This window comes from Chrysemys picta, chromosome 2 (genome assembly GCF_011386835.1).
Source record: "Chrysemys picta bellii isolate R12L10 chromosome 2, ASM1138683v2, whole genome shotgun sequence".
Taxonomy (NCBI): Eukaryota; Metazoa; Chordata; order Testudines; family Emydidae; genus Chrysemys; species Chrysemys picta.
Genome location: NC_088792.1, coordinates 150,590,536 through 150,603,581, shown reverse-complemented (window position 1 = coordinate 150,603,581; position 13,046 = coordinate 150,590,536). Strand labels below are relative to the sequence as shown.

Genomic DNA, 13,046 nt, shown 5'->3' with positions numbered 1-13,046 from the left:
AAATAAACAAAAAGAACAGGAGTACTTGTGGCACCTTAGAGACTAACACATTTATTTGAGCATAAGCTTTCGTGGGCTAAAACCCACTTCTTCGGATGCAACTGTAGCCCACGAAAGCTTATGCTCAAATAAATGTGTTAGTCTCTAAGGTGCCACAAGTACTCCTGTTCTTTTTGCGGATACAGACTAACACGGCTGCTACTCTGAAACAAAAATAAACAACAATCATTTTAATCTGATTGTGTCCCTTTAAAGTTGGGGGTGGGTGGGACCACTTTCTGTGGCAAAGCTCTATTTTCAATAGCTTAGAACTTGCTCCCCAGAAAAAAATGATTTGGGGTCTGAAATTTCTCCTGTTTGTTTTTACAGCGATCTGGGCCATGGTCCTGCAAAACACTTAACACGTGAATAGCCCGGCAGAGGTCCCCGAGGTGGAGAGCTACTAATACTTATATTGTCCGCTCGGTGTTTGCACAGCCCCTAGCACAGTGGGGTCCTGGGCCATGACCACGGCTCCTGGGTGCTGGACAGTATAAATAACAACTAATAATAATAGGTGTGTGTAAGCGTTTGCATGAACTGCACCTTATTTTGGAAGCTTTCGGCCATTTTTCAGTTATTCAAGCGCAGAGCTGGGGAGAGGGTAGCAGGACGGGTGGTTAGATCAGTTAAGAAAGCGTAAGGCTGAGTTTAAGAATAAGAATTTTCATGGCACTCCAATCTCTGAAAAACCACCTCTCTTTTCAGCCGCCACACAGGGCTTGTACACCCCGTGCTAAGGCCCTTTCGGAGGAACGCACATTTCGCCTCATTTGAAAGGATCCGATTCAGGAACGATAGAGGCTGAGGGATTTGGATATAGCACGGTAGCAGCATTACAGGCGCCCGTTATTTTCCTTAACACTTCGGCATACAAAGAAATAGTATGATTATGTGTATTGCAGTAACGACTGGCAGCTAAGTCACGGCCCATGACCCCACCGTGCAAGGCGCTGTACAAACACAGAACAAAACGGTGGTCCCTGCCCCCCCCCCCCCAAAGCAGACAATCTTTGGGTCCATCCACATAACACAGCACAGCTATACCCAGATGCTTCCCACATCGATGGAAAGGGGTTTTCCATCCTCTCCAAGAGGCGGTAGCTAGGTCAACAGAATAATTCTTCAAAATTCTGCACAGCCCTCAGCAATGTAGCTAGGCTGATCCAATTTGTAGGTGTAGCCCAGACTCAAGGAACAAGTTATACACTTACACAGCACCTGAGTCCTAGGCAGCAGGCTGGAATCATCACACTAACAAATGGAGCCCTATGGAATATACGACCTGGGTCCAGAGGAGGGGGCAGGGGGTCCCAGACACTGTATGTGGCTTGGCAGAGCAGGGGAGGGGTACATGGCCCAGTGGAACTGGGGAGGGGGCAGTGGGTCCCATGCACAGTACGTGGCCTGGTAGAACAGAGATGAGGAGGTCCCAGACACTGTAGGTGGAGCAGAGAAGGGGCCAGGGGTCCCATACACAGTACATGGCCCAGTGGGGCAGGCAGGGGGCAGGGCAGGGTCCGATGGGGCAGGGAGGAGGGAGGAGGCAGGGGGCCAGGGGGCACGGTGCGGGGCACGGTGGGGCAGAGGGTCCCGTGCAAGGGATGGGGCTCAGGGGGTCAGGGAGGGGGCCGTGCACGGGGGGAGCACAGGGTTCCATACACAGTACACGGCCCAGTGAGGCAGGGAGGGGGCAGAGCGGGGCCCGTGTCCAGTGCAGAGCCCCATAGGGAGGGGGCAGGGGGCCCAGGGCCACGGTGTGGGACCTGGGGGGCAGGGAGGGGGCGGGGGCCCAGGGGGCTCGGTGGGGCAGGGAGGGGGCCGTGCACGGGGCGGGGCACAGGGGGCGAGGCGGGGGTCCCATACCCCGTACATGGCCCGGACCCCCGAGCCAATGCAGCGGCCCGGCCCCGGCGTGCGCTCACCCAGGCCCCGCTCCAGCCGCCGCCGCCTCCCTCCACGTGCGCGGCCGGCAGAGCCCACCCCGGATCCGCAGCAGCTGCAGCCTCCTGCCCCGGAGCACGCTCGGTCCCCGCCTCCCCCCGACCAACACCCGCGCCGGCGGGACCCTGGGCTGTCCCCGAGCGGGAGCCTGGCCCCGGTTCAGCGCTGGGAGGCTCTGACCTGCCTGCGTGGTGCCCATCACTGGGGCATCTGGGCAGGAGCTGGATTATGGGGGGAAGCAAAATATCTTCGACAGACCTCGTGTTCCCCCCACCAGCAGGGAAGGAAGGAGGGGAGGGGGTTTTCCCTCCTGGTTTGCAGGAAGGGATTGTATATCGGGGTGGTTGGTTGGATTGGGCAAGGAATTTTGCAATTTGCCTACGTCGGTTTCCCCATCTAGGGGCAACACCATTGTAAAGTGTGTTTTTACCTCCTCACATGGGCTCAGATCCTTAAAAGGTCCCAACTTCCACTAATTTCACTGTTCAGAGCCTGAAGGCCTTGAAGGATTTGGGCCTTGGTTGTATGTTACCGATCTAGGGGAACGTGCTATGTCATGGGGCTATTAAGGTAGAGGTTTTCAAGGAGCCCCATTAAAAAGGAAGACTCGAACATGCACGTCACACAAACAGTTTCACAGGTGCAGCCCATACTAATAAACAATACTGATCCGCTAGGGTAACTTTCATTTCAGGCGCTCAAAGGCCTTTACAAACCACATTAATTAAGCTTAATATTATTTGCATTACAATAGTGCTGAGAGAGCCCCATCAGAGATAAGCCAGTCCCTGTCCCAGAGAATTTACAAGCTAGTTTTGCAATATCCTCCTAAATACAGTACTGCAGTGAAATATGCACAAAGCACTAAGAACATAAAAACAGCCATACTGGATCAAATGAAAGGTCCATCTAGCCCAGTGGCCTGTCTGCTGACAGTGGCCAATGCCAGGTGGCCCAGAGTGAATGAACAGAAGAGGTAATCACCAAGTGATCCATCTCCTGTCGCCCATTCCCAGCTCCTGGCAAACAGAACTAACTAACTTTAGAAATCACCCTCTGTAAAGCAGTTAATGTACTTTATGAAGGAAGAAGTCTCTGTCTCCATCTCAAACTTCACTGAAACAGATTCTGCTTTGATGAAACAGCATCTTTCAACCAACTCAGCTTCTCTTCCTGAACCCAACCAGGGCCCAGTACAACAAATTAAGTTGTGCACTAAAACTCTTAGAAGAAATGACAAACTTGTGCAACAGAGCCTTTTCTATCATCAATATTTTGGCTTCTTTCAGTTTGTTTGGCCCAGACAACAGGCAATTAGAGAAAAGCACAGCTCAAATGCTGTTCTGTATATAAAAATGATCTTTGGGGTTTTTTGGTTTTTTTTACTGATACAAGCACAAAAAATAATCATTCAGAACTCCCAAAGACATCAGCCCGGGTTGGTTTGTTCATTTTTACTGATACAAGCACAAATAAACTAATTGTTCAGAACACATCCATACGTTTCGCCATCAGCATAAAAATGGCCCAAACTATTTGTTGTTGGGGTTTTTTCCCCTCCCCAAAATGTGCTGGTTTTCAGGAGAAAAGCACAATGCGGTGACTTTCTATGCCAAGTTTCAAAGTGGAACAAATTATTATGGCAAAGTGAAAGATGTTGGGAAACAGGATATTTTAAGCGCTGCCGGGGCCTTGACCGCAGCGCCACTAGCAGGCTGGCGTGAGGATAAATACCCTGAGCATTTGCGCTGACAGGGAGAGTTCTTCATTTTCAGAGGTGGTGAAATGGTGCGGAAAAGTAAATGAAGGAGAACAGCATACACCGGTTTGACGTATAGCAAAGGCGGACCCCGCTGCACCAGTCTAGCAGTAATGGGGAGAGGAGAGAAGCAGGAGTGGGTTCTGAACACAGAGAAGGAACACTGAGCGGAAAGGGTCCAGGCTAGAAGGATCTGCAGGCAGGGCTGGATTTAGGGGCAGGCGACTGCTTGTAAGTTCTTCAAAAGTTTAACAAACGAAGATGCTCCTCGCCTGGGCACCATTTGGTCTAGGGCTGGCCCTGTCGGTAGGAGATCTGATTCTGCTCTCAAGGAAGATGGCATGCACCCCAGCACAGAGCCTATATACACCACTAATGTCTCATTTGATCACCGGGCAACAGAGCCAAGGTCACATGGTAAGTCAGTGGCAGAGTAGGTCTCCAGCCTCCCCGTCCCACTCACCTTCTTCGGCTCACGCTGCCTCTCGAATACGCTTGTCATCTAGCGTATGGGCTTCAGTGGGGCACAGATTCAGTGCGGGCCTTTTGCATAGGGGGTGAATTGCACCAGGCAACACTATGGACTTTGGGGGAGTCATTTCTGATGCGTCCCAGCGTGAGCGAGTGCTAGGGTGACCAGACAGCAAATGTGAAAAATCGGGACAGTGGGTGGGTGGGGGGAGGGGGGTAATAGGAGCCTATATAAGAAAAAGACCCCAAAATCGGGACTGTCCCTATAAAATCGGGACATCTGGTCACCCTAGCGAGTGCAGAATCCGACCCCCAGTGCCATCAGCTTGACTTGTCACTGAAAGGTACGACACAAGCTAGATGGTGGGATTGGTGGACCCAGAGGATGTTTGATGGTTGAAGCCCGACCCTGCAGCTTAGCTAACTTTGGGATTATTGATGGACCTTCGGGGAAGCCAGGACAGCTCTTGAGGGGGACCAAGGACAGCAAATGGCAAACGGAGAGGCTGTGTGATCACAGGAACAAGGATGGGGGGTTTGCCCCCGGACATCTATTTCTGGCTCTGCCACTGTTCTGCTGCATGATCTTGGGCAAGTCACATCCTCGCTCTGTGCCTCATTTTCCCCAGCAGTAGAAAGGGCTCGTGATTCTCACCCAGCTCCCAGGGCCCCTATTTTCTAGCTGTGAGGTTCAAATAAGTCTCATTGGTTTCAAGAGAAAACAAGCTGAGAGTCCAGTTGGGCTTAAAACAGGAATTAACGGCACCCTATGCTGGGAGAGAGCAAGGCTGACGGGGGGGGGGGGCAGGAGGGGAAGATGGTACAAATTACCAGGGCCCGGTGGTCCGGAAGGGGACCCAGGGCCTGGCTTCCCCAACTTCGTCAGCCCTGTTTAGCCGGTCCGCCCTTGCTGGGGGGCCCGAAAATTTTTCACTGGGGCCCGAACCCCCTCTCAGCGGCCCTGGGAGATTGAAGGCCCTGGAGCCTGCCCCCGTCGCTTTCCAACACCCCACCCCAGCCGACGCAGGGAGATGTACCGAGAAACCACCTCACAGGCTCCTCACCAGAGTGGCCTGCCCGCTGCCCAGTTCACAGGCTACTGAAGTCAAATGGAGTCTTTCCTCTGTCTGGCTCATACCCAAGTGCTAGGCCCAGCGCATCAGTACCACTCAGAGCATCGTTAGGAGAGGGGGACATTGGGATGAGATGGGAGATGCTCCTTCCTGTTAGAGGACTGAACGTGCTGCCTCCATAGCCACTCCCACCCCAGCCGGCTGAGGGGATGAGCGGGACAAGCCCTGCCTGGCCAAGCAGCCACTTCAGCGGACCCTGCTATGGTGCAGCGACTGTTCGGTAGCGCGCTCGGAGCTGTACATCAAAGGCCCTTTTCCACCTCAGCTTACTGCACACTAAGTCTCTGTGTAGACAAGCCCTTTGTCACCCCCCAGACCAGCTCACTGGGGTGCCCCTCACTGGCTGCACTGAGGTTAGTTACACTGGCAGGCCCGTGTTTAACAAGGAGGCCTTGGTCCTTGCATGAAGGGAACTGAATGTCCAAAGGCAAGTGCTGTGTGTCTCTCTCTTTCTTCTCTCCTTCTCTCCCCTTCCTTCTCTCCATTCCCCGCTTCTTTCAGAGCTTTCTTTCTGCAGGTGACAATCACAGCGTCACCCCACGTCTCTCTCTCTCTTTCCTGCCCTCATGACACTCCCTCTCTGTGGGTAATTCAGGAAGATCCTTCACAGGGCATCCATTTCCAGCAATTTTGCAATCCTCCGGGTCAGAGCCCCGCGTTCAGGCTGGGAGTGTCCCCTTTGCTCCAATTCTCAAGCATTCCGATGCGTTTCTCCAGGGCACAATCAGTTCTTGAGTGCAGCGTTGCTCTCTGCAAGTCTGATCTAACCGTTCGGTCCCCAGGCTCCTGGCGCTAAGCCGCTCCGCAACGTCCATGCGGATGTCCGTCTTACTAATTCCATCCTCGTCACTCCTCAGTTAATTTTTTCCCAATGAATGTCATCCGTTCAGCCTCCCAGTTGGAAAATGACACGGCTCCTTCCCTCCCAAGTCCTCAAAGCACTTTACAAAGAATCAGTAGATGAGTCTCGCAAACCTGACCTGGGTTTTTACACCAGGGAAACCGAGGCACGGAGAGGCTAACGGCAGAACTGGTTGAAAATGTCCTGTCCAAACGGTTTTCACCATGATGGAATGTGGCTTTTTGGACAAAGTGGAAATTTTTATGGAAAATGATTTTGTCAAATTTGGCGGCGGGGAGGGGTCATCTAAATGTTCTGGGGTTTAAGCTAAGAATTGGGGGAGGGGCTTTTTTGGACAAGAACTTGAAACATTTAAAAAAATTAGAGGAAAATGAAAAAATATTCATTTTTGTTGCGCTTTTTCGGGGGCGGGGATCCCAATGCGCTCTACTTAACGGCCCCATTTCCAGAAGCCTTCAGCAAAACCCCAACGGTGTGACGCAGGGAAGAAGTGCGCACAGGGAGTTGGGGGCACTCCCAGGTGTAGCTCCCCACTCCGTCTCCGGGAGCTGTGGTCTAGGGAGCACCGTCACGGCGCCCAGACAATCCCAGAGGTGTGCTCGCTGGAGTGCTAGATATTAATTAGTTCAGAGAGGCACAGCCTCTTCCAATTTTGTTAATTTCTGGATCTAGGTGCTGGCCTGGAGCTCTCGAGCTACTGACTCAGAAAATAGGAAAGCACTAATCCGATCATTAAAAGGCTTCGCTGGACTTGATTGAATGAAAGCCCAAACCTCTCTATAATACCTGGGCTGAGAACTCAGGTGTTGGTTCCAGGTGAGCGGTTTCTCCGAGACAAGGACATTTCCTTTTTCCTGTCTGTAGCGCTCAGTGGCTGTTTGCAAGGTATTCTCTCAGCTAAAGGAGACCTGTTCCAGGAAAAGAACATTGGGCTTCTGCCCTATTTTGTCCCAGGCCTGAGATAGTTGATTATCCGTTTCTATCACTGTAGCACTTTGAGGTACCAGTCAGGATTGGGGCCGCACCATGCTAGGCACTGTACACACTTGTAATGCAAAGACAGCCTCTGCTCGGAAGAGTTTACAATCGTCCTGCTTGCTTTTGTTTGACCTTCAAGAAATAGCAAGTTCCACCGTCTCTATTTTTGCCAGAGAGAAATCTTTCTCAGCCCTCCATTCAAGCAGTTGGGCTGGCAAATTTTTCACCAAGAGATCTTTCCTCCTCACTGTTTATCAAGCATTTGAGTTAAATAATGCTTACCCAAAAGACAAAGTTTTAATAAGCTTGACTGAACCTCAAAAAATACCCCACCTTTCCCTCCCAAATTCTGGTTTTGATGTCAAACCCAGCTGCCCAGAGATCCTTCCAAGAAAGGGGATAAAATATGATTTTCTGATGTTGAAAGAAAAGCCAATTACTATTATTTTTAAAACACCTTTTAGGTCTTCTTTAAGCATCGTAAAACCACAGTTTTATTGTCCTGTGTGGGTCCCTTTCAATTCTGAAGCCGTTTGATGAAATTTTAAATAGCAACAATGTTAATCATTTCAGCACTGGTCAGTTTTTGCAAAAACACCCATCTAGTTTGGGATTGTGGGTGTGGCCTGGGATTATGGGCAGAGTTTGAAAGGCGATACCTTCTTTGTTCCATCCCGGGTTATACTAAAACTCACTAAACGACCTTGAGCTCACCTTTCTGGGTCTCAGCTTCCCCAGGAGATGTGATCCAGTGGTTAGCACACGAGGCTGCTATAGAGTCCCTTTGTGACCTCAGTTCCCCATCTGTACAATGGGGATAACAAACAGCCCTAGCTCACAGAGGTGTTGAGAGGATAAATACATTAAAGATGGTGAGGTGTCCAAATGATACAGGGACAGGAGCTATGTAAGATTGGTCTCGTCCGATGATATTCACTAGCTCATGAGAGAGGTGTTAATAATACCACTTAGCTCCTATCTAATACTGGTCATCAGTGGATCTCAAAGAGCTTTACAAAGCAATATCATTTTATAGATGGGGAAACTGAGTCACAGAGCATGACTTGCGGCCAGTGGCAGAGTCAGGAATTGAATCCAGGTCGCACCAGATGGGTTGGATGGGCTGTGAGGCGGAATTAACTAATATTTGTTAATCACCCGCAGATCCTTGGATGGGAGGCAAATGTTCTGAATAACCTTATAACCGGTCTCACAGAAGGATCTTCACCTAGCAGGGAAAGGCAGAACAAGAACCAACGGCTGGAAGTTGAAGCCAGCCAACTTCAAATGACAACTAAGATGCCGATTTTTAACAGTGAGGGCGATTAGCCGGTAGCACCGCCGGGAGTGGTGGATTCTCCATCTATGTTTTTACATGAAGGGTGGCTGGCTTTCTGGAAGCTAGACTTGATTCAGACACAGGTTACGGGGCTCAGTCCAGGGGCAACAGGCTGAAATGCTCCAGCCTGTGATATGCAGGAGGTCCCTTCTAGCCTTAAAACCTGTGAATTAAATCTATGAATCTCACCTCCCTACATCCACCACCACAAAACTAAATGCACTCTGCTTTGCCTTCTCCTAGGTACTGCTGCTCAATAGATCGGAAAGGAGAGAGAACCCACTCAACATGGCAGGGAAAAACAACTCCAAAATAGTAGCCATCGACCGCATGTTCCCTCCAATAATAACCCCAAGAATCAATGAGCGACAAGAGCTTTTGAAGCTCCTGGAGCGGCGACTCTGCCTTCGATCCCTCTCTGGAAGGATAAAGAATGGTCCTGACAGGACTCTGGAGATGTGATAGATGCCTAGAGTATAAACCACTCACGGGCCTTTAAAAGTAAATAAAATCTGCTCAAGAGCTTAGAGAATCCAAAGACAAACGTCCATCCAGGGCCCGATTCTGATCTCACATATGCCGGTGGAAATCCAGAGTAACGTCACTGACATCAATGGAGTTAACTCTGGATTTACCCGGGGGTCAGCGAGATGCTAATCTGGCCCATATGCAAACCTTTGTGCACCAGGGTTGAAGGGGTGCCTAGATTTCACGCTGGCCTTCTGCCCAGTGGTGAATTTCACGCTTCTCTTATACAGACCTGACACTTTTCGTACTAGAAGGCAGTGTCCTTGGTTTTTAAATAGCAGATCAGGGTTGCTATCTAGCAGGGGTAGCCAAACTGCGGCTCTTACCATTAAAGTGCGGATCACCCCTCCCGCATTCTCTGCCTACCAGACGGGGGGAGGGAGGAAGCTCGGGGCTTCTGCCCTGCAGCAGGGTGGTGGGGCTAAGGGCTTCTGCCAGAGATGACTGGTGCCTGCGGGGGGTAGGGGGCACCATTTAAAGATTCAACCCCCCCCCCCCCCCAACAGCCTGAGTCACACACACCCAGGCATGCCCCCCCCCTTTACCCTCAGCGGCCTCACCCTGCAACTCCCAAGTATTAGCAGCAGCAAACAGCTGGGAGCTGCTGTGAAGGGCCACTGGCTCCAGCAGCTGCCGGGCAGGGAAGGGGCCTGGTGGCACTATGTGACGGAGCAGGACCAGCAAACCCTGGCAAAAACGTGCCACCCCACGCATCACCTCTGGCTTCTTCCCAGTGGAGGGGGGGGCCTTGGGGTACACCTAGTTGTGGCTCAGAGCTTCAGCCCCAGCAGGTGCCTCCTGCGGAGCTGAAGCCCCGAGCCCCAGCTCGTGAACTTCTGAAGATTGTCACATGTGGCTCAGTACATTTGCCCACCCTTGCGATAGCATTCACCCTGCCGGACAGAAGGGATTTTGCAGGGCTGGTATATTGCACACACTCGGCCTCTAGAATTTAGTCATTGACATTGGAATGCAAGATTTTCAAAAGAGGCTTGTGATTTTGGGGGGCCAACCTCAGACACTTTAATGTTCAGAAATTGCCAAGCACCAGCCCTAGGGAAAGCAGGCTCCACCCACCCCGCAAAAACCCCAACAGCCTGGTGGCATCCAGAATCTTGTCCTCTAACGATCTGTTATTTCATTACAGGCTATTTGCGCTTTTGGCAAACCTCAGCCCCTCCCCCCCAAGAAAGAGCTGTTTTGTCCCAGTTTACCAGGTGGAGAGATCACCAAAGTGCCTCCAATAGATGTCTCAGATTTTGGGTATCAAGGTGCCAGATCCATCGTTAGGCACCTAATTAAGCAGCCAATGAACTCAATGGCAGAGGTAGTTGCTCAGCAGCTCTGCAGATTAGGCCCCGGTTGGCTCTAATTAGGACTCCCAAAATGAAGGCACCCAAAATTAGAGGGGGCTTTCGAAAACGTGGGTTTGACTCACCCAGGGTCTGGCAACAAGCAAGTGGCGCAGTCAAGGGTAGAATCCAGCTGTCCTGGCTCTCACCCAGTCCACTGCTCCAAGCACTAGAAACCACACTCCTGATGCTAACTGGGCTCTGAGGCCCACATCCTCAAAAATATTTAGGTGTGGGTGAGCCAAAGATCAAGGCCTCTGACAGCCGGAAACTGGCACTGGATCACAGCGGATGGATCGCTTGATAAATTGCCCAGTTCTGTTCGTTCCCTCCTTCCTGTTCTCATGTATGTTCTTACACTGCAAGTGAGCTGCAGAATAGGCAAAAGAACCCAGGTATCCTGGCACCTCTCAGCTTCACGGTTCAAAGCCCCAGCACCTCTGGGCTTGCCTTATGAAAACAAAAAAAATTGGTTGAGCCCCAGCACCTGTTTCATTACAAACTCAGCACTGCCTGGCTCCAATCAGCACCCTGCTCTAAGCCACGAGAAAACTCTGCCCCCTGTTGGCTGCGTAACAGATGCCCAAATTGTAGCAGGCTTTTTAAGCAAATTGACACAAGGGCAGGGAAATGAGAAGGGAATGGAGCAGAGACAGGCAGCAGACATAACTGGAGACAGGAAGTGCCCTGCTTAATTCAAGCAGGATTAGAAGACACATCAGTTGAAGCATTAAAGTCCATTTTTTTAATGATTTCATTTGAAGCAAATGGCGTATTGCAGCACAGCTGATTTTTATTTATTTATTTATTTTAAATCCACTCCAGAGAAAGGCCAAATTGGGAAGTCACCGAAATAGTTTGCAAAATTGAAACTCCAGAGAAAGACAAGAGAGTGTTAACAAACAAAATTGGAGCAGTCATGAGTCTCTTTAATTGTATCTGGTTCCGATTCAGGAGCAAAAAGCCGTCGAATTAAGGTAGCAATTTACCACCTGACTCACAAAGCTTGATGTTTTAACCATCTTGTGGGCTGGAGTTGAAATGCTTTCGTTTAAGTGCAGTTGGGAGCTTTTTATCCCTTAATAGTTGTCTTTCAAAAAATAAAGCAGCAGTTTGACTTATTTACTTTGAAGAGAGAGAAGCAGGCGGGAGGGAAGGCTGATAGGGAGGGGGGGACGATGTTTGGAAAACCAGCTACTTAGTGCATTGTAAATGACAAGGGCTTTATTGTGTGACTGGCTGATGGCTTAGAAGAGCTAGGAAGACAGCAATGTTCAGTGGTTAGAGCAGGGGCTAGGCGACTGGTCTCTGGGGACATAGTCCCAACCCTGAGAAAGGAGAGAGGTCCAGTGGTTACAGCAGGGGAGTCTGGTCTCCTGGGTTCTGTTCCCAGCCCGGGAGAGCAGTGGGGTCTAGTGGTTAGAGCAGGAGGGTCAGGATTCCTGGGTTCTGTTCCCTGTTGTACAAGAGTCATGTGGTTTAATGGCTCAGGCAGGAGGCTGGGAGACAGGACGCCTGGGTTCCATTCCCAGCTCTGCCATCGGCATGCCCTGCAACCTTGGGCAAGTCTGTGCCTCACTTTCCCCCTCTAAAAAACAACCATGCTGCCAGCCCACCCTTGCAAAGCCCTTCAGGTGAAAGGAGCTTTTCCATACAGTAAGTGCAAAGGGAGGGGAAGCTTCTATCCGTGGGGCTTGGCTCAACTCTCCTCTGGCCTTCAACCCTCCCTCCCCCACCAGAGAAGGTGCCACAGGGTGATCCAAATATCCCAGTGCAAGGACCCTGGGCAGCCCTCCAATTGCCCTTTGTTCTGAAGCAGCTGCTGCAGACAAACACAGGGCTAGCCGGGGCCTGATGTAACCTTGTGCTTTCTACCCTCCAGTCACTATGGCTGGGCTGAGAAGGCCCTGGACCCCTCCCTGGCCCTGGGCTCCCTCCCCTGCAAGACAAGGATCCTCTGTGAGCTCCCGCAGCTGTTGGAGCCTGGAAAGAAGAGTGCTGGCTGAACGGATGCCGACACACATCTGCTCTAGATGCTCTTTCCACATTAATTCCCCCGCCTCGCCCGCTCTCCCCCATTGCTCCCCGGTGAAGAGCAGATTGTTCCAGCACCGGGGCAGTGCAGCACTCAGATCCTTTGTGAAGCGAAGGGCTGAAAGGACAGGAGAGACACGAGCCGTGCGACACAAGAGCCAGCCATCCACGTGGGCAGCACTGAATCATCCCCACCACGCTGGGGCGGACGCGGCGATGAAAAGGAAAATCCACTCGACACCCAGCGGCAGGGTCAAGTGGGCTGGCAATTGGAAAAAGAGGGGCAGCATGATTGCGTGGCCTTGGGCAAGTCTAGTCACTTCCCCGCTCCGTGACTCGGTTTCCCCCCGCCCCCCACCGCCTTTGTCTATTTACCGTAAACTCTTTGGGGCAGGGCCTGTCTCTCACTGTGTGTCCGTGCAGTGCCTCGCACAATGGGCCCCTGATTTCAGTTGGGTGCTATTGTAACGTAACCCAGGCAGCCTCCAGTGAGGGCTTCGGAGCCTGCTGGAAAAGACAAGCAACAACAGGCCATGGATAAGTGCAAAATCCTCCCGGCTGCAATCACTGATGCCTGATGCTCCGGCCCATGATTCCGGGCCAAAAA

The 13,046-nt window shown here is 51.4% G+C and overlaps 1 protein-coding gene across 9 annotated transcripts in view; it reads right to left on the bottom strand.

Annotated features, from left to right (window-relative positions):
• The window catches only part of LOC101944347 (glycerol-3-phosphate acyltransferase 2, mitochondrial), a 124,689-nt gene that overhangs the window by 41,572 nt on the left and 70,071 nt on the right, over positions 1-13,046 (bottom strand). Inside the window, exon 1 of one of the 9 annotated variants that reach the window (XM_065584385.1) lies at positions 10,764-10,852. The exons of 4 other annotated variants lie outside the window; for them this stretch is intronic. The gene's annotated coding sequence lies outside the window, so the exon portion shown is untranslated. Of the gene's footprint in view, positions 1-1,964; positions 2,121-2,163; positions 2,279-10,491; positions 10,743-10,763; positions 10,853-13,046 lie in introns of those variants that run through there. 4 more of the 9 variants (XM_065584384.1, XM_024108379.3, XM_024108376.3 and 1 more) reach the window with 4 other exon arrangements.